Genomic DNA, 21,878 nt, shown 5'->3' with positions numbered 1-21,878 from the left:
ACGCAGACTTGCGCACATACTCACACACCCAGACTCGCATACGTTTAAACATACCCACACACACACACACACACATACACTCAGACTCGCACACACCCACACTTAAACACATATATACACAAACTTACACATATATTCACATACAAACACACACCAAGATACACTCACAAAATGCATGCAGTACACATACACACCCAGAGTCACTTACACTTACACACCCACTCCCACATGTATGTAGAAAGAGAGGGAGAAATACGTAAAGAGGGTTATATCTTTATATTGAGGCAATTTTTGTTTAATGTAAAATTGCTGTGGTCTCCCTTCGTTTGCCCCATGATAGGGGGGCTGTGTATCGAAGTCTCCCAGCTGCCGAAATTAAACAAGCCTGGAACAAAAATGGCATTATATTAATGACATCCGATGGTATCCCATAAAACCTTTTACATTTAATAAACATTTTGCCTGCGTGTGAAACATAACCCCTTAAATGACAGAAGTCCGATTCTCCATTTGATTCAACTCCCATGTCTCCCCTACGTGAGCAGAGGACACGCCACGGTCCCAATGCTGCAGTGATCAGGGCGGCATGGGGACGCGTTTCATAGAGAGCTCCCCCCGTGGGCCATAAAGCTGCTGCCAGATTCACGCTGGAAGTCCGCGTCAGGAAAACGGGAACACAAATGTGTATTATTATTGATAGAGCGCCAGCAATGTGTGATGCGCTTCACAAAGGAGACTGCAGTACAGTGCAGGAAATTCTAATACAATCAACAGAAGAGCAGGCTGGGGCTGCGTTTATAGTAGGCGCGCGCGCGCGACGGAGCTCGTGGCGTAGGGAGCCTGTCGCCCGAGCGATGTGTGCACTTCACATGGGGAGGCGTGGCGGACGCGTCACCAGGCTGGTTCACCCTCATTGGCTGAACCGCTCACATGACGCGGCCGTCGCGCGAAAGTACAAAATAAACGGTCTTTTTTCAAAAATCTGGCGCGCGGTCTCTTTCCACCGCGGTCGCCCGCACTACGGCCGGCCCGATAGAGCTGCTGCAGTTTGTTCGCGCGGCGCGCAAAATCGCACGCGCTGTCGCGCTCACTATAATCGCGGCCTTAGAGACAGTAGAAGTGGCCAAATCCAGTCCTCATGAGCCACCGACAGGTGAGGTTTTTAAGGATATCCCTGCTTCAGCACAGGTGGCTCAAGCTGGCGGCAGTTTAGGTAATTCGTTTTCAATAGAGGTAATCAAAGGCGGCATATATTAAAAACAACATTTTTTTTTAAAGTGCGGCTTGTGTTGCCTCTTTAAATTCACAATAAAAGGGGCATTTTAAACCTTTCTGCAATTTCTTCCAGTGTTTAGCGGATATCCGTGACATGTTTAATAGGTTATATGTAAGGGCCTTTAACAAAACCCAGTCTGTAGTTATATATTTTTAACCCTTTTTTTAATCTTTTAATGTCCCTAGTTAACCAAATTATTTGGCGCGTCCTCTGTCATTTTAGCTTATGAGATACTCAAAAAAAGTGGTTTCACTAAAGAGATTATATAAACGAAATAAAAACCCTTCACAGAGTTTCATTACTTTGGAAACATGAATAGTTTTACCATTTCTTTCGGCAGGTTTCCTTGCTCGCAGTGTCTGCACGCACGCCAGATGTAACGCATGTACTGTAATACACATTGTGGGGTATGATACTATTATTACCTGCGTTCAGTTTGTATGTAATACAAAAATAAAGCCAGACAGTAACGTGAGGATGAAAAAAAAAACAATTTGGTGAAATATTGGGTTAAAAACATTGGAAATTCGAAACTGCGCTAATTTTTTCAAGAAACTTCCCGTAAAGAGCTTTCTATTGATGTATATATATAACGTGAGCAGGGAGACATAGGGACTGACGGATGGACACTTACTGTATATAGACACATTTTTCTAAAAGGTGGCAATTAAATACAATTTACCAATAAAACATGTTACTGCTACGAGCTCACTTTAGTTATAGGCACTACGTATGTGTATTGTTATTTATATAGTACCCACGGTATACACAGCGCTTTACAAAAGATACAATACAGGGAATTATAATACAATAATTGCAACAAGCAAAAGTAGACCATCAGAATCTCTGGACCGGAGAGCTTACAATCCAAGTGTTACTTATTATGTTTAAACATATTTGTTATTTATTCAGCCCTATCTTTTGCTGACATGATGTCACTGCTGGCTGCTGCCCTATTGTCCGGAGTCGGGGGAAGGGATTACAGCTCAGTCCCCCTCTCCCCCTGGGAACACTCTGTATTTGCCAGTGCAAACATTTCATAGTGACACACACAGAGGGACGTTATCCGGCTCCCTCCGGGAATCACTGAGCAAGAGACAGCATTCCATTGTCTGGCTGCTGCCAGGAGCAAGTCTAGCTGCTAGAACCTTCCGGCCTCTTCCTCTCCGGGTACACTGGGATCCGTGTATGGGATCCGGCACTCTGCATAGGATCGGTAAGAGGATCCATTAAAGCTTTGGTTGTTGGAAACATCCAACCGTAGTTGCAGGACACCTGGATTTCTAATATCTCCTAGTACAGGGGTGGCCAACTCTGGCCCTCAAGGGTTCCTATCAGGTCAGGTATTGGGGGATATCCCTGCTTCAGCACAGGGGGTGCAGCCATTGACTGAGCCACCTGTACTGAAGCAGGGATATCCTGAAAACCTGACCTGTTGTTGACCCTTGAGGACTGGAGTTAGCTACCTCTATCCTAGTGTGTTTATGGTAGTAAGGAGTGATGGGCCCTTTTAAAGCATCGCCAGAAGTATTGAAAGGTTACAGAGGGGGGGGGGCTTCTTTTGGGTCAGAGGTTCTTATGTGAAATCCCTGAATTCCCTGCTGTCTGTTTCTTCTGTGGCCACTAGGGGGCGGTAATGACATTGCAGAGGTATCCTCACCTGCAGTTGAAATATGGTTTGATTTGGGGCCAGCCCATACAGAACCCCATTATCTCCCTGGGCTATAATATTTCCCCTCACGGATATTTGATATGGCCGCCGCTTGAGTCGAAGCCTATGTGATAATGCTACAAAGTTGTATAATTTGGGGTAGGTGAATGCCACATCAGTAAGAGCCTAGTTTTATCAAATATATGTATTAATAAAATATCATATTTTATTACATGTTTATGCCATGCGGAATACAGGGAAGCATATCTTTGTCGTTACCATCTGAGGTGTTTGTAGCTCCTCCATGCCGCTGACGCAGAACCTTGCAAATGTTATGCTTACGTGTTCTGGTAGCGTTAAGACTGGGAAACAGAATGATATACGGATTGTACATGTGTGACGTAGAATGAAGGAGTTATACACGCTCATATTCACTTGACTTCCATCTTTGTGTGTGCATTTCTTGGCTTTGGACTGAAATGTCTAATAAGAGACATGAAATTAGGGGTAGTAATAATTTACAGGATATACTTTATGCTCTGTCCTGGGACCCCTTCTCTTTTCTCTGTATACACTCTCTCTAGGTGACCTAATAACATCTTTTGGGTTTTAAATATCACCTCTATGCTGACGACACACAAATATACTTTTCAACACCCGACCTTACACCTGCTATACAGACCAAAGTTTCTGAATGTCTCTCTGCTATATCATCCTGGATGGCCCTCCGTCGCCTTAAACTCAACATGGCTAAAACAGAGCTCCTCATACTTCCTCCCAAACCTGGCCCTACTACCTCATTCCACATTACTGTTGGAACTACGATCATTCACCCAGTAGCCCAAGCACGCTGCCTAGGGGTCACGTTCGACTCCTCTCTCACATTCGCCCCTCACATTCAAAACATTTCTAAAACTTGTCGCTTTTTCCTCCGCAATATAACAAAGATTCGCCCTTTCCTCTGTTGCTCGACTGCTAAAACTCTGACTCAGGCCCTCATTCTCTCCCGTCTTGATTACTGTAACCTCCTGCTGTCCGGCCTTCCTGCCTCTCACCTGTCTCCCATACAATTTATCCTAAATGCTGCTGCCAGAATCACTCTATTCTTTCCTAGATCTGTCTCAGCATCTCCCCTCCTGATATCCCTCTCCTGGCTTCCAATCAAATCCCGCATCTCACACTCCATTCTTCTCCTCACTTTTAAAGCTTTACACTCTTCTGCCCCTCCTTACATCTCAGCCCTAATTTCTCGCTATGCACCATCCAGACTCTTGCGTTCTGCTCAAGGATGTCTTCTTTCTACCCCCTTTTTATCTAAAGCCCTCTCCCGCCTTAATCCTTTTTCACTGACTGCCCCACACCTCTGGAATGCCCTTCCCCTCAATACCCGACTAGCACCCTCTCTATCCTCCTTTAAGACCCACCTTAAGACACACTTGCTTAAAGAAGCATACGAATAGCACTGTGAACATTCTGAACACATGATACATAAAGCTTGGCCCCCTGCAGACGCACTTACCAGAATCCCTCCTACTGTCTCTGTACGTTCTCCCTACCTACCAATTAGATTGTAAGCTCCTCGGGGCAGGGACTCCTCTTCCTTAATGTTATGTTTATATCTAAAGCACTTATTCCCATGATCTGTTATTTATATTATCTGTTATTTATTCGATTACCACATGTATTACTACTGTGAAGCGCTATGTACATTAATGGCGCTATATAAATACTGCACCGACACACTTTATTCGAGCAAATACCCAGTATGTACCTGGCAGATACCTGGAATGCGCCGCTCCTCACCTCTGACAAGCCCCGTTGCATTTGCCTTCCCAGCCTGGGTTCATGCCTGGCTGACGGGCGGCTGATCTGTTAAATGATAATGATTAGGATTTAATAGGCTGCAATGCTTTGCGTGTCTACCAGATGGCATAAATTCATGAATTGTAATGCAGTATATATATATATACTGTGCAGTATTGCAGCCAGCGGGAATAAAATGGTTCAATCCCTGCGTGGAAAATAACCCAATGCACTCGGGCAGAAAACAGTCACAAACCTCAATACACCCGGGTATACCCGAATTCGTGGGACTAGCCGAGCTCGAATAAAGTGTGTCGCCAGTGTAAAGACATACAATACAATACAATACTTAAAGAAGCATATGAATAGCACTGTGGATATTCTGAACACATGATACATTAAGCTTTGCCCTCTGCAGACGCACTTACCAGAGAACTCCCTCCTACTGTCTCTGTACGTTCTCCCTACCTACCAATTAGACTGTAAGCTCCTCGGGGCAGGGACTCCTCTTCCTTAATGTTACTTTTATGTCTAAAGCACTTATTCCCATGCTCTGTTATTTATTTGATTACCACATGTATTACTGCTGTGAAGCGCTATGTACATTAATGGCGCTATATAAATAAAGACATACAATACAATACAATGCAGCAATACTGCATTCCCCCTCCCCCTCCCCCTTTATTTGTTTATGTAAAGCATGTGACAATGTATCATTTTACAGCCTAAGCTGGCAATCTTGTGGCGCTCCTGTTATAAATCTGTCAAGTCCTGATTGTGTGCCTAATATAAAGGCTGCCTCAGTCAGTGTAACTCAGCAGCTACAATATATTCTTATAGTACTAAGGTAACATTATCTATTGTTACAGTTTGCAGCTCAAACTGCTGGGAACATTGGCAACAAATTATCACAATTAGGAAAGTGTTACAAAGATCTTGCACTGCTGGGGGAAGTATGCCAGAACCTGCTATAGAAATCAAAGGATGATCAATGTATTAAAACTTATTGAAAATTGCATTATTTTTTAAATTTCATTTGTAAAAATGTGTTACCAGGAAGTAATACATTGAGGGTTACCTCTCGTTTTCAAGTATGTCCTGGGCACAGAGTTATAACAATACATGGTTACATTAAAAGAACAGGGTTATACAGTCAATTCACCGACATTTCATGGACAGATAAGAGTTGGAAAATTGGGTACAGGGGATAAAAGGGCTGGTGAGTTTCAGATTGAAATAGAGAAGCATTAACGTCACTTTAACATCAACGAACATCAGCAAACGGCTCACACCCTTTAGCTGCCCTTCGGCTGCGCCAAAGACTGTCCGCGTTTGGGGAGACGCAGATGTACACTGAAGGGGCTCAGATTTAATGCAGCTGTGAATTCAAGGTTCTGTATCCTCTAGGCTCATTAACATTCCAGTGGGTGGAGTTAACGTTCCACATAGTAAAAGCAAAAGTTAACCCTTAGAATGCTGGCTCTGTGCAGAGGGGAGCAGCTCTTGTGGAACCCGATCTGCCTTTGGGGCGATGCATATGTACATTAAGAGCTGAATGAAGAGTTCAATAAAAAATAAACACTTATCTAATACTACAGGATTGATTTAGTTAAAAAAAAAAAAAAAAAAAAAAAAAAACAAGATTTCACGTTTTGCTCCTTTAACAAAACATCAATGATTTGCTTAGATTTATATTAAGAATATATCTTGATGATTTCAACATCGCAAGCACCACAAACGCCAACATTTCTTGTCCACTTAGTGGTACAAACATCCACAGCGCTCAAAGAGTTAAATGCTTTGAGTTTTCTACTTTTTTCATTATAAGGCTCCCCCCCCCCCCCCCCCTTAGAACCAACCAGAGATATAATGTTATGTGCAGAGCAGTCACCACATCACAGGACCTGTATATAACAACGCTCTCTCCCTTTCTAGCCGCACATAGGATTAAGATGAACTAATGGGAGGGATGTGATTCACAGGCTAAATATTGTTCATTACTTTGTTAAATCATTTGAGTAAGTTCTGCGGGATGTTTGTAAACAATGTTGTAATGTAAATGGAGACTGTCCCGTGTTTCATTGTCCTTGTCTGCCGCTGTTTGTTTATATTGTAAATCTAAGGTTCGTAACAGGAAGTAACCACATTTCAAAAGTAACAATTACTCATGGAGTACTTTAGCATCATGGAGTAAAACGTCTAGACTGTATTCTAAACTGGTCTCACACCTCACAGAGACATATTCTAAACTGGTCTCACACCTCACAGAGACTTATTCTAAACTGGTCTCACACCTCACAGAGACATATTCTAAACTGGTCTCACACCTCACAGAGACATATTCTAAACTGGTCTCACACCTCACAGAGACATATTCTAAACTGGTTTCACACCTCACAGACTTATTCTAAACTGGTCTCACACCTCACAGAGACATATTCTAAACTGGTTTCACACCTCACAGAGACATATTCTAAACTGGTCTCACACCTCACAGAGACATATTCTAAACTGGTCTCACACCTCACAGAGACATATTCTAAACTGGTCTCACACCTCACAGATAAATATAAGACACTGATTTAGCGGAGCTGGAGAAAAGCAAGAAGTATACATTTTTCTCACGCTACCAACAACTAAAGTTGTTATTTTAAAGCTGCAGTTCAAGCTTTCGTTTAAAAATAAAAATTTTGAATTTCATTCAATATGTGCATCAATACAATCTACACACTGACAAGTGATTAGCTAAATCGTGATCGATTGCTGAAATTCGGCTCGGGATTCACTAAATGCATCTTGGGTCCTCTTCTGCTGCACTGAGCCAAAGTTCTGTGAGGAAAATCATGTGACCAGGCAGGCACTAAATTTAATTGGTTCACTGCTAGAGAGGGCAGGGCTCAGAAAGGTGATGCTGTTTCAGAAGGGGAAGGGGATGTGACTTTGTAAAATGCCTGTTACATTAGAATACATTAAAAATATCTTTAAAATGATTTTATTTTTTATTTTTTTAATGCTACAAGTATTTTCTCATAGTACAGAATTCATTTATTTAAAAAAAACCACACATTTAGGATATTGCTTGAACTGCAGCTTTAAGGATGATTGTGTCTTTCTTAGGCTAAGGTCCCAGTGCCTCCGCTGCACGCGCGCCCGCGAGGCTGGCGGCGCGTGCAGCCGATTCCCCAGGCTGCAGGGAGCTGCAGACCAAAAGACGGGGGGAGGGGGGGCGTGACGGGGGAGGGAATGGGGCGCGGCCATGACGTCACCCGGCAGGTTCGCCCTCATCGGCTGAACCACCGGGGGGCGTGGCTTAGCGCTCCGTCGCGACTCCTGATCACAATTCTCTTGCGAGCAGGAGTCACTGTCGGCAGAGCGCAGCGCCCCCCCCCCTCACAGCGGGCCCGGTCCCATTGTGCAGCGGCTATTGTCCCTGCAGCGTCCCCAACAGCGGGCGCTGCAGTAGCCAGTGGGGACCTGGCCTTAGGAAGCTAATTACACTAATAAGTTGTTTAAATAAATTGACCTGCTTCCTGAGACTTCCTATTGAATCTGCTGCATCGTACTGATTCTTGTATAAGTGAGATGTACCACAGGCGTCTGTGGGATCATGTACCGGGGCCGCCTTTGTGCCATAAAATGAATGCAGCGTACCTTTGTCCCCCCTTGTGCATCCAATGTGGATTTGAGGGGTGTATATATAGGAGCAGTTGCTAGATGTACATGTTATACATTTCCCCTGAACCTGGCCCTATATCCACTTTCTCCATCCCTATTCTACCATCTTAGCTGTCGCCAAAGCACCTTGCCTAGGAGTGACACCTGACTCCTCCCATGCCTTCCCCGTTTATATTCACGGCATGGCTAAAACTTGTCGATTCTTCCTCACTAATATGACCCCCCTTTCCTCTGTAAATCTACTGCTAAAACTCTAATAAATGCCCTTTCTCTCTCCCTTCTGGATTACTGTAACGTACTGCTAACAGACCTCCCGACCTCACAACTTTCTCCTTTGCAATCTATCCCAAATTCTGCTGCTAGAATAATGTCACTTTCTCCCAAAACAGTCTCTGCTCATCTCCTCTTTATATCCCTCTCCTGGCTTCCCATCAAGATTCAGATCTCCTAAAGTATAAAGGTCTCCTCTTACTGCTGCTCCCTACATATCAGCTTTGATCTCTCGCTATGCCCCTACTCATCTCCTGCGTTCTACCCAAAATGGTCTCCTTTCCACCCCTTTCACCTCTACTGCTCTCTCCACTTTAAAACCCTTTCCCCCCACTGCCACTTACCCGTGGAACTCCGTCACACTCAGCGCCTTCTCTCCCCAACTTTACTGTAAGACAAACCTTAAAACTCACCTCTTAAATGAAGCATCCCAATAGCCTGTACTCATGGTTACTGTCCCACAGTCACTCCTACCAACCATTGTGGCCATCACTGCCATCTACTATCTCACACCCACAGTCACACCTACCAACCATTGTGCCAAGCACTGCCATCTACTGTCCCACACCCACAGTCACTCCTACCAACCATTGTGCCAAGCACTGCCATCTCCTGTCCCACACGCACAGTCACTCCTACCAACCACTGTGGCCAAGCACTGCCATCTACTGTCCCACACCCACAGTCACTCCTACCAACCATTGTGGCCAAGCACTGCCATCTACTATCCCACACCCACAGTCACTCCTACCAACCATTGTGCCAAGCACTGCCATCTACTGTCCCACACCCACAGTCACTCCTACCAACCATTGTGCCAAGCACTGCCATCTCCTGTCCCACACGTACAGTCACTCCTACCAACCACTGTGGCCAAGCACTGCCATCTACTGTCCCACACCCACAGTCACACCTACCACCCATTGTGGCCAAGCACTGCCATCTACTATTCCACACCCACAGTCACTCCTACCACCCATTGTGCCAAGCACTACCATCTACTATCCCACACCCACAGTCACTCCTACCACCCATTGTGCCAAGCACTGCCATCTACTATCCCACACCCACAGTCACTCCTACCAACCACTGTAGCCAAGCACTGCCATCTACTATCCCACACCCACAGTCACTCCTACCACCCTTTATGGCCAAGCACTGCCATCTACTGTCCCACACCCACAGTCCCTCCTACCAAGCACTGCCATCTACTGTCCCATACCCACAGTCACTCCTACCACCCATTGTGGCCAAGCACTGCCATCTACTGTCCCACAGTCACTCCTACCAACCACTGTGGTCAAGCACTGCCATCTACTGTCCCACACCCACAGTCACTCCTACCAACCACTGTGGTCAAGCACTGTCATCTACTATCCCACACCCACAGTCACTCCTACCACCCATTGTGGCCAAGCACTGCCATCTACTGTCCCACACCCACAGTCACTCCTACCAACCATTGTGCCAAGCACTGCCATCTACTGTCCCACACCCACAGTCACTCCTACCAACCATTGCGGCCAAGCACTGCCATCTACTGTCCCACACCCACTCCTACCACCCACTGTGGCCAAGCACTGCCATCTACTGTCCCACACCCAGTCACTCCTACCAACCATTGTGCCAAGCACTGCCATCTACTATCCCACACCCACAGTCACTCCTACCAACCATTGTGCCAAGCACTGCCATCTACTGTCCCACACCCACAGTCACTCCTACCAACCATTGTGCCAAGCACTGCCATCTACTGTCCCACACCCACAGTCACTCCTACCAACCATTGTGCCAAGCACTGCCATCTACTGTCCCACACCCACAGTCACTCCTACCAACCATTGTGCCAAGCACTGCCATCTACTGTCCCACACCCACAGTCACTCCTACCAACCATTGTGCCAAGCACTGCCATCTACTATCCCACACCCACAGTCACTCCTACCAACCATTGTGCCAAGCACTGCCATCTACTGTCCCACACTCCCAGTCACTCCTACCAACCATTGTGGCCAAGAACTGCCATCTACTATCCCACACCCACAGTCACTCCTACCACCCACTGTGGCCAAGCACTGCCATCTACTATCCCACACCCACAGTCACTCCTACCAACCATTGTGCCAAGCACTGCCATCTACTGTCCCACACCCACAGTCACTCCTACCAACCATTGTGCCAAGCACTGCCATCTACTGTCCCACACCCACAGTCACTCCTACCAACCATTGTGCCAAGCACTGCCATCTACTGTCCCACACCCACAGTCACTCCTACCAACCACTGTGGTCAAGCACTGTCATCTACTATCCCACACCCACAGTCACTCCTACCAACCATTGTGCCAAGCACTGCCATCTACTGTCCCACACCCACAGTCACTCCTACCAACCATTGTGCCAAGCACTGCCATCTACTGTCCCACACCCACAGTCACTCCTACCAACCATTGCGGCCAAGCACTGCCATCTACTGTCCCACACCCACTCCTACCACCCACTGTGGCCAAGCACTGCCATCTACTGTCCCACACCCAGTCACTCCTACCAACCATTGTTCCAAGCACTGCCATCTACTATCCCACACCCACAGTCACTCCTACCAACCATTGTGCCAAGCACTGCCATCTACTGTCCCACACCCACAGTCACTCCTACCAACCATTGTGCCAAGCACTGCCATCTACTGTCCCACACCCAAAGTCACTCCTACCAACCATTGTGCCAAGCACTGCCATCTACTGTCCCACACCCACAGTCACTCCTACCAACCATTGTGCCAAGCACTGCCATCTACTGTCCCACACCCACAGTCACTCCTACCAACCATTGTGCCAAGCACTGCCATCTACTGTCCCACACCCACAGTCACTCCTACCAACCATTGTGCCAAGCACTGCCATCTACTGTCCCACACTCCCAGTCACTCCTACCAACCATTGTGGCCAAGCACTGCCATCTACTATCCCACACCCACAGTCACTCCTACCACCCACTGTGGCCAAGCACTGCCATCTACTATCCCACACCCACAGTCACTCCTACCAACCATTGTGCCAAGCACTGCCATCTACTGTCCCACACCCACAGTCACTCCTACCAACCATTGTGGCCAAGCACTGCCATCTACTGTCCCACACCCACAGTCACTCCTACCAACCATTGTGCCAAGCACTGCCATCTACTGTCCCACACCCACAGTCACTCCTACCAACCATTGTGCCAAGCACTGCCATCTACTGTCCCACACACACAGTCACTCCTACCAACCATTGTGCCAAGCACTGCCATCTACTGTCCCACACCCAGTCACTCCTACCAACCATTGTGCCAAGCACTGCCATCTACTATCCCACACACACAGTCACTCCTACCAACCATTGTGGCCAAGCACTGCCATCTACTATCCCACACCCACAGTCACTCCTACCAACCATTGTGCCAAGCACTGCCATCTACTGTCCCACACCCACAGTCACTCCTACCAACCATTGTGGCCAAGCACTGCCATCTACTGTCCCACACCCACAGTCACTCCTACCAACCATTGTGCCAAGCACTGCCATCTACTGTCCCACACCCACAGTCACTCCTACCAACCATTGTGCCAAGCACTGCCATCTACTGTCCCACACACACAGTCACTCCTACCAACCATTGTGCCAAGCACTGCCATCTACTGTCCCACACCCAGTCACTCCTACCAACCATTGTGCCAAGCACTGCCATCTACTATCCCACACACACAGTCACTCCTACCAACCATTGTGGCCAAGCACTGCCATCTACTATCCCACACCCACAGTCACTCCTACCAACCATTGTGCCAAGCACTGCCATCTACTGTCCCACACCCACAGTCACTCCTACCAACCATTGTGCCAAGCACTGAAATCTACTGTCCCACACACACAGTCACTCCTACCAACCATTGTGGCCAAGCACTGCCATCTACTATCACACACCCACAGTCACTTCTACCAACCACTGTGGCCAAGCACTGCCATCTACTGTCCCACACACACAGTCACTCCTACCAACCACTGTGGCCAAGCACTGCCATCTACTATCACACACCCACAGTCACTTCTACCAACCACTGTGGCCAAGCACTGCCATCTACTGTCCCACACCCACAGTCACTCCTACCAACCATTGTGGCCAAGCACTGCCATCTACTATCCCACACCCACAGTCACTCCTACCAACCATTGTGCCAAGCACTGCCATCTACTGTCCCACACCCACAGTCACTCCTACCAACCATTGTGGCCAAGCACTGCCATCTACTGTCCCACACCCACAGTCACTCCTACCAACCATTGTGGCCAAGCACTGCCATCTACTATCCCACACCCACAGTCACTCCTACCAACCATTGTGCCAAGCACTGCCATCTACTGTCCCACACCCACAGTCACTCCTACCAACCATTGCGGCCAAGCACTGCCATCTACTGTCCCACACCCACTCCTACCACCCACTGTGGCCAAGCACTGCCATCTACTGTCCCACACCCAGTCACTCCTACCAACCATTGTGCCAAGCACTGCCATCTACTGTCCCACACCCACAGTCACTCCTACCAACCATTGCGGCCAAGCACTGCCATCTACTGTCCCACACCCACTCCTACCACCCACTGTGGCCAAGCACTGCCATCTACTGTCCCACACCCAGTCACTCCTACCAACCATTGTGCCAAGCACTGCCATCTACTATCCCACACCCACAGTCACTCCTACCAACCATTGTGCCAAGCACTGCCATCTACTGTCCCACACCCACAGTCACTCCTACCAACCATTGTGCCAAGCACTGCCATCTACTGTCCCACACCCACAGTCACTCCTACCAACCATTGTGCCAAGCACTGCCATCTACTGTCCCACACCCACAGTCACTCCTACCAACCATTGTGCCAAGCACTGCCATCTACTGTCCCACACCCACAGTCACTCCTACCAACCATTGTGCCAAGCACTGCCATCTACTATCCCACACCCACAGTCACTCCTACCAACCATTGTGGCCAAGAACTGCCATCTACTATCCCACACCCACAGTCACTCCTACCACCCACTGTGGCCAAGCACTGCCATCTACTATCCCACACCCACAGTCACTCCTACCAACCATTGTGCCAAGCACTGCCATCTACTGTCCCACACCCACAGTCACTCCTACCAACCATTGTGCCAAGCACTGCCATCTACTGTCCCACACCCACAGTCACTCCTACCAACCATTGTGCCAAGCACTGCCATCTACTGTCCCACACCCACAGTCACTCCTACCAACCACTGTGGTCAAGCACTGTCATCTACTATCCCACACCCACAGTCACTCCTACCAACCATTGTGCCAAGCACTGCCATCTACTGTCCCACACCCACAGTCACTCCTACCAACCATTGTGCCAAGCACTGCCATCTACTGTCCCACACCCACAGTCACTCCTACCAACCATTGCGGCCAAGCACTGCCATCTACTGTCCCACACCCACTCCTACCACCCACTGTGGCCAAGCACTGCCATCTACTGTCCCACACCCAGTCACTCCTACCAACCATTGTGCCAAGCACTGCCATCTACTATCCCACACCCACAGTCACTCCTACCAACCATTGTGCCAAGCACTGCCATCTACTGTCCCACACCCACAGTCACTCCTACCAACCATTGTGCCAAGCACTGCCATCTACTGTCCCACACCCAAAGTCACTCCTACCAACCATTGTGCCAAGCACTGCCATCTACTGTCCCACACCCACAGTCACTCCTACCAACCATTGTGCCAAGCACTGCCATCTACTGTCCCACACCCACAGTCACTCCTACCAACCATTGTGCCAAGCACTGCCATCTACTGTCCCACACCCACAGTCACTCCTACCAACCATTGTGCCAAGCACTGCCATCTACTGTCCCACACTCCCAGTCACTCCTACCAACCATTGTGGCCAAGCACTGCCATCTACTATCCCACACCCACAGTCACTCCTACCACCCACTGTGGCCAAGCACTGCCATCTACTATCCCACACCCACAGTCACTCCTACCAACCATTGTGCCAAGCACTGCCATCTACTGTCCCACACCCACAGTCACTCCTACCAACCATTGTGCCAAGCACTGCCATCTACTGTCCCACACCCACAGTCACTCCTACCAACCATTGTGCCAAGCACTGCCATCTACTGTCCCACACCCACAGTCACTCCTACCAACCATTGTGCCAAGCACTGCCATCTACTGTCCCACACACACAGTCACTCCTACCAACCATTGTGCCAAGCACTGCCATCTACTGTCCCACACCCACAGTCACTCCTACCAACCATTGTGCCAAGCACTGCCATCTACTATCCCACACACACAGTCACTCCTACCAACCATTGTGGCCAAGCACTGCCATCTACTATCCCACACCCACAGTCACTCCTACCAACCATTGTGCCAAGCACTGCCATCTACTGTCCCACACCCACAGTCACTCCTACCAACCATTGTGCCAAGCACTGAAATCTACTGTCCCACACACACAGTCACTCCTACCAACCATTGTGGCCAAGCACTGCCATCTACTATCACACACCCACAGTCACTTCTACCAACCACTGTGGCCAAGCACTGCCATCTACTGTCCCACACACACAGTCACTCCTACCAACCACTGTGGCCAAGCACTGCCATCTACTATCACACACCCACAGTCACTTCTACCAACCACTGTGGCCAAGCACTGCCATCTACTGTCCCACACCCACAGTCACTCCTACCAACCATTGTGGCCAAGCACTGCCATCTACTATCCCACACCCACAGTCACTCCTACCAACCATTGTGCCAAGCACTGCCATCTACTGTCCCACACCCACAGTCACTCCTACCAACCATTGTGGCCAAGCACTGCCATCTACTGTCCCACACCCACAGTCACTCCTACCAACCATTGTGGCCAAGCACTGCCATCTACTATCCCACACCCACAGTCACTCCTACCAACCATTGTGCCAAGCACTGCCATCTACTGTCCCAAACCCACAGTCACACCTACCAACCATTGTGCCAAGCACTGCCATCTACTGTCCCACACCCACAGTCACTCCTACCAACCATTGTGCCAAGCACTGCCATCTACTGTCCCACACCCACAGTCACTCCTACCAACCATTGTGCCAAGCACTGCCATCTACTACCCACACCCACAGTCACTCCTACCAACCATTGTGCCAAGCACCGCCATCTACTACCCACACCCACAGTCACACCTACCAACCATTGTGCCAAGCACTGCCATCTACTATCCCACACCCACAGTCACCCCTACCAACCATTGTGCCAAGCACTGCCATCTCCTGTCCCACACCCACAGTCACTCCTACCAACCATTGTGCCAAGCACTGCCATCTACTGTCCCACACACACAGTCACTCCTACCAACCATTGTGGCCAAGCACTGCCATCTACTATCACACACCCACAGTCACTTCTACCAACCACTGTGGCCAAGCACTGCCATCTACTGTCCCACACACACAGTCACTCCTACCAACCACTGTGGCCAAGCACTGCCATCTACTATCACACACCCACAGTCACTTCTACCAACCACTGTGGCCAAGCACTGCCATCTACTGTCCCACACCCACAGTCACTCCTACCAACCATTGTGGCCAAGCACTGCCATCTACTATCCCACACCCACAGTCACTCCTACCAACCATTGTGCCAAGCACTGCCATCTACTGTCCCACACCCACAGTCACTCCTACCAACCATTGTGCCAAGCACTGCCATCTACTGTCCCACACCCACAGTCACTCCTACCAACCATTGTGGCCAAGCACTGCCATCTACTGTCCCACACCCACAGTCACTCCTACCAACCATTGTGGCCAAGCACTGCCATCTACTGTCCCACACCCACAGTCACTCCTACCAACCATTGTGCCAAGCACTGCCATCTACTGTCCCAAACCCACAGTCACACCTACCAACCATTGTGCCAAGCACTGCCATCTACTGTCCCACACCCACAGTCACTCCTACCAACCATTGTGCCAAGCACTGCCATTTACTGTCCCACACCCACAGTCACTCCTACCAACCATTGTGCCAAGCACTGCCATCTACTACCCACACCCACAGTCACTCCTACCAACCATTGTGCCAAGCACCGCCATCTACTACCCACACCCACAGTCACACCTACCAACCATTGTGCCAAGCACTGCCATCTACTATCCCACACCCACAGTCACCCCTACCAACCATTGTGCCAAGCACTGCCATCTCCTGTTCCACACCCACAGTCACTCCTACCAACCATTGTGGCCAAGCACTGCCATTTACTATCCCACACCCACAGTCACTCCTACCAACCATTGTGCCAAGCACTGCCATCTACTGTCCCAAACCCACAGTCACACCTACCAACCATTGTGCCAAGCACTGCCATCTACTGTCCCACACCCACAGTCACTCCTACCAACCATTGTGCCAAGCACTGCCATCTACTGTCCCACACCCACAGTCACTCCTACCAACCATTGTGCCAAGCACTGCCATCTACTGTCCCACACCCACAGTCACTCCTACCAACCATTGTGCCAAGCACTGCCATCTACTACCCACACCCACAGTCACTCCTACCAACCATTGTGCCAAGCACCGCCATCTACTACCCACACCCACAGTCACTCCTACCAACCATTGTGCCAAGCACTGCCATCTACTGTCCCACACCCACAGTCACACCTACCAACCATTGTGCCAAGCACTGCCATCTACTATCCCACACCCACAGTCACCCCTACCAACCATTGTACCAAGCACTGCCATCTCCTGTCCCACACCCACAGTCACACCTACCAACCATTGTGCCAAGCACTGCCATCTACTATCCCACACCCACAGTCACCCCTACCAACCATTGTGCCAAGCACTGCCATCTCCTGTCCCACACCCACAGTCACTCCTACCAACCATTGTGCCGAGCACTGCCATCTACTGTCCCACACCCACAGTCACTCCTACCAACCATTGTGCCAAGCACTGCCATCTACTGTCCCACACCCACAGTCACTCCTACCAACCATTGTGGCCAAGCACTGCCATCTACTGTCCCACACCCACAGTCACTCCTACCAACCATTGTGGCCAAGCACTGCCATCTACTGTCCCACACCCACAGTCACTCCTACCAACCATTGTGCCAAGCACTGCCATCTACTGTCCCAAACCCACAGTCACACCTACCAACCATTGTGCCAAGCACTGCCATCTACTGTCCCACACCCACAGTCACTCCTACCAACCATTGTGCCAAGCACTGCCATCTACTGTCCCACACCCACAGTCACTCCTACCAACCATTGTGCCAAGCACTGCCATCTACTACCCACACCCACAGTCACTCCTACCAACCATTGTGCCAAGCACCGCCATCTACTACCCACACCCACAGTCACACCTACCAACCATTGTGCCAAGCACTGCCATCTACTGTCCCACACCCACAGTCACTCCTACCAACCATTGTGCCAAGCACTGCCATCTACTGTCCCACACCCTCAGTCACTCCTACCAACCATTGTGCCAAGCACTGCCATCTACTGTCCCACACCCACAGTCACTCCTACCACGCATTGTGCCAAGCACTGCCATCTACTGTCCCACACCCACAGTCACTCCTACCAACCATTGTGCCAAGCACCGCCATCTACTACCCACACCCACAGTCACACCTACCAACCATTGTGCCAAGCACTGCCATCTACTATCCCACACCCACAGTCACTCCTACCAACCATTGTGCCAAGCACTGCCATCTACTGTCCCACACCCACAGTCACTCCTACCAACCATTGTGCCAAGCACTGCCATCTCCTGCACTTATTCCCTCCCCTGCCGTCTCTGTAACTCTCCCAGCATACCGCGTAGGCCGCGTTTATAGTGACAGTGTCGGGCACATTCAACAAACGTCTTCTCATAGAGGCCGCCCATAGAGGCCGCCCATAGAGGCCGCCCATAGAGGCCACTCATAGAGGCCGCCCATAGAGGCCGCCCATAGAGCGTGCGCCCATAGAGGCCGCCCATAGAGGCCGCCCATAGAGGCCGCCCATAGAGGCCACTCATAGAGGCCGCCCATAGAGGCCACTCATAGAGGCCGCCCATAGAGGCCGCCCATAGAGCGTGCGCCCATAGAGGCCGCCCATAGAGGCCGCCCACAGAGGCCGCCCACAGAGGCCGCCCACAGAGGCCGCCCAAAGAGGCCGCCCACAGAGCGTGCGCCTGATTCTGGAGAAGACAAAGAATGTGATCTTTGCCACGCTACGGCCGGGTCATGTGCGCTGTTCAGCCAATGAGGGCGAACCACGCACGTGATGTAACGGCCACGCCTTTGCCACGCCTCCCCGTCACCGCAGAGCAGGTTCCGCGCGCGCTGCCACTATAAACGGGGCCTTAGATTGTAAGCTCCCCGGGGCAGGGATTTGCTCTCCTGTTGTCTGACTTTGCTGCACTTATTGTATTATTATAATTCCCTGCGCTGTATTGTGACTCCTGTAAAGCGCTGAGTACAGCTGGGGGTGCTATATAAATACATGTATACATAACAGAGAGATCTGGGTCTGTCCTCTCACTAATCTCACAGGTTTAACCCTTAAACTGACAGAGCAACATCTGGTGCCCCTCCTACTCACCCCCCGGCAGCGAAAGGGTTTAACCTTTTGTTACGTTTGCTGCAGACACCAGCAAATAACAGTGCATGGGACACCCACGTGGGGTTAAATAACAGTGCATGGGACACCCACGTGGGGTTAAATAACAGTGCATGGGACACCCACGTGGGGTTAAATAACAGTGCATGGGACACCCGCGTGGGGTTAAATAACAGTGCATGGGACACCCACGTGGGGTTAAATAACAGTGCATGGGACACCCACGTGGGGTTAAATAACAGTGCATGGGACACCCGCGTGGGGTTAAATAACAGTGCATGGGATACCCACGTGGGGTTAAATAACAGTGCATGGGACACCCGCGTGGGGTTAAATAACAGTGCATGGGACACCCACGTGGGGTTAAATAACAGTGCATGGGACACCCACGTGGGGTTAAATAACAGTGCATGGCACACCCGCGTGGGGTTAAATAACAGTGCATGGCACACCCGCATGGGGTTAAATAACAGTGCATGGGACACCCGCGTGGGGTTAAATAACAGTGCATGGCACACCCGCGTGGGGTTAAATAACAAAGATACACAAATAACACAACATTTCGGGAGGATTGGTGACGGGTCAAAAAATCTCACAGCACAAAAATAAATGACAGCATGAAAGACACAAACAACGTGTGGTGCAATGTGCAGACTGGAAACCCCACGTGCGGTGGGTGGGTGGGAAGGGAGGTGTTTGGGCTCAGGGACATGTCTGTGCTGGAGCGGTTACCACCCCTACATTGCAATGCCTGGGACCTGCTGCCTGTGAAGACCCCCCTCTCCAACCCCCCCTCCCCCCCAACCCTCCATCCCCCCCTCTTCCCCATCCCCCCTCCCCCCCTCCTCCACCCAACCCCCTCCTCCCCCCAACCCCCTCTCCTCCCCCCCCCTCCCCCCCCCTCCCCCCTCACTCCCAATACACAGCTACTCACATGCTGAGGAATATAACACGCAGAACTGGAGGACTTGGGAGATAGAAAGGGAGAGAGGGTGTGTGTGAGTGCGAGAGAGTGTGCGTGTGTGTGTGTGTGTGTGTGTTGGTGTGTGAGTGTGACACTCTCCGAAATATCTGTTCCACTGTATGGATCATAACAAATATCTGCTTTAGAGGCACAGCACTCCTGTAAGCATAAGGGGTACAATGCCAGCAGTAACTTAGATTGTAAGCTCTCTGGGTCAATTCCTGTCCTGAAGGAGCGGCTCATTGAGTAACGACACTAGCTTTGTAAACCAGGCCACTGAGTGTGAAGCGGGGGCACCTGGTATCAGCCCCGTGTGACCTTGGGCAAGTCACTTTATCTCCCTGTGCCTCAGGCATGAAAACCATAGATTGTGTGCTCTGCGGGACAGGGACTCGTGCCTCTTTTGTAAAGCGCTGAGTACACTGTGAGCACTATATAAATAAAGACAAACATACATACATGTGTCGCAACGCGGGTACAGATCTGTGAATATCATTGTAACGCCCGCGACCGATTCCTCCCAATAAACAGAGCGTGCCTGTGTTTCATAACCCCCCTTTAACCCTGCGAGTGCCACGGGGTGTTCCGGATCTCAGCCACGCGATGACATGGCGTAGCGAACACTAGGTCACGGGCAGAACCCCTCACAGGAAGTGAATGGAAGCAGTAGAGGGGGCTACCCTTCTGCTCGCTGTAAATACGATATCCTCCCCCCCCCCCCAGAAAAGGAGTATTTAATCTGTGACGTACCCTCTCTGTACGTAATAGGGACACTGGCGTCCGGCCCCTTATGATGCGCAGGTTAAGGCATTGGGGGCGCACGCAGGGTTAAAGATATAACATAAAACAGGATCTAGGGGGTTAGAGCAGAGGGGCTCAACTCCAGTCCTCAAGCCAGGTTTTCAGGATATCCCTGCTTCAGCACAGGTGGCTCAGCACAGATTGAGCCACCTGTGCTGAAGCTGGGATATCCTGAAAACCTGACCTGTTGGAGGGCTTGAGCCCCCCTGTGTTAGAGGCACAGCGTGTGTACACAAACATTACCACTGTGATTCATTACGAACCTCTGCGCAATCCGTGCGTGGCGAGAATATCCGGCGAAATACGACATTCCTGTCGGGTGTCTGAAGCAGCGCAACCTCGGGGATCACTGCTGCTCTCTCATTGGTTTTCCTTGTAGAGCGCTGACAGTGTACGCAGCGATGTACACAGGCTTAGAGCTTACAATCTATGGTTTTGGTGCCTGAGGCACAGGGAGATAAAGTGACTTCCCCAAGGTCACAAGGAGCCGACACTGGGAACTGAACCAGGCTCCCCTGCTGCACACTCAGTGTTGTTGTTATCAGTCAGTGTCTTTACTCACTGAGCCACCTGCTGTTTTACCCATTTCTGTCTTGTGAGTGAGAGAGAGTGAGAGAGAGTGAGAGTGAGTGAGTGAGAGAATATAAATATATATATGCCAGCGGATCCATTTTTCATACTGTGCTCCCCTACTAGAAAATATTTGTTCC

At 49.9% G+C, this 21,878-nt stretch overlaps 1 protein-coding gene and 1 long non-coding RNA gene across 2 annotated transcripts in view; one reads left to right on the top strand and one right to left on the bottom strand.

The window, feature by feature from the left end:
- The window catches only part of ARAP1 (ArfGAP with RhoGAP domain, ankyrin repeat and PH domain 1), a 407,404-nt gene that overhangs the window by 136,782 nt on the left and 248,744 nt on the right, over positions 1–21,878 (top strand). The window lies entirely within an intron of this gene.
- On the bottom strand, positions 272–20,377 carry LOC142490463 (uncharacterized). Its single transcript, XR_012800066.1, has 3 exons — positions 20,338–20,377; positions 1,602–1,664; positions 272–385 (listed from the first exon to the last, which is right to left on the bottom strand). It is a non-coding gene; the product is annotated as an uncharacterized LOC142490463 (long non-coding RNA).

This window comes from Ascaphus truei, chromosome 3 (genome assembly GCF_040206685.1).
Source record: "Ascaphus truei isolate aAscTru1 chromosome 3, aAscTru1.hap1, whole genome shotgun sequence".
Classification (NCBI taxonomy): Eukaryota; Metazoa; Chordata; class Amphibia; order Anura; family Ascaphidae; genus Ascaphus; species Ascaphus truei.
Note: the sequence above shows the minus strand (reverse complement) of the source record. Positions and strands in the feature narration are given on the sequence as shown.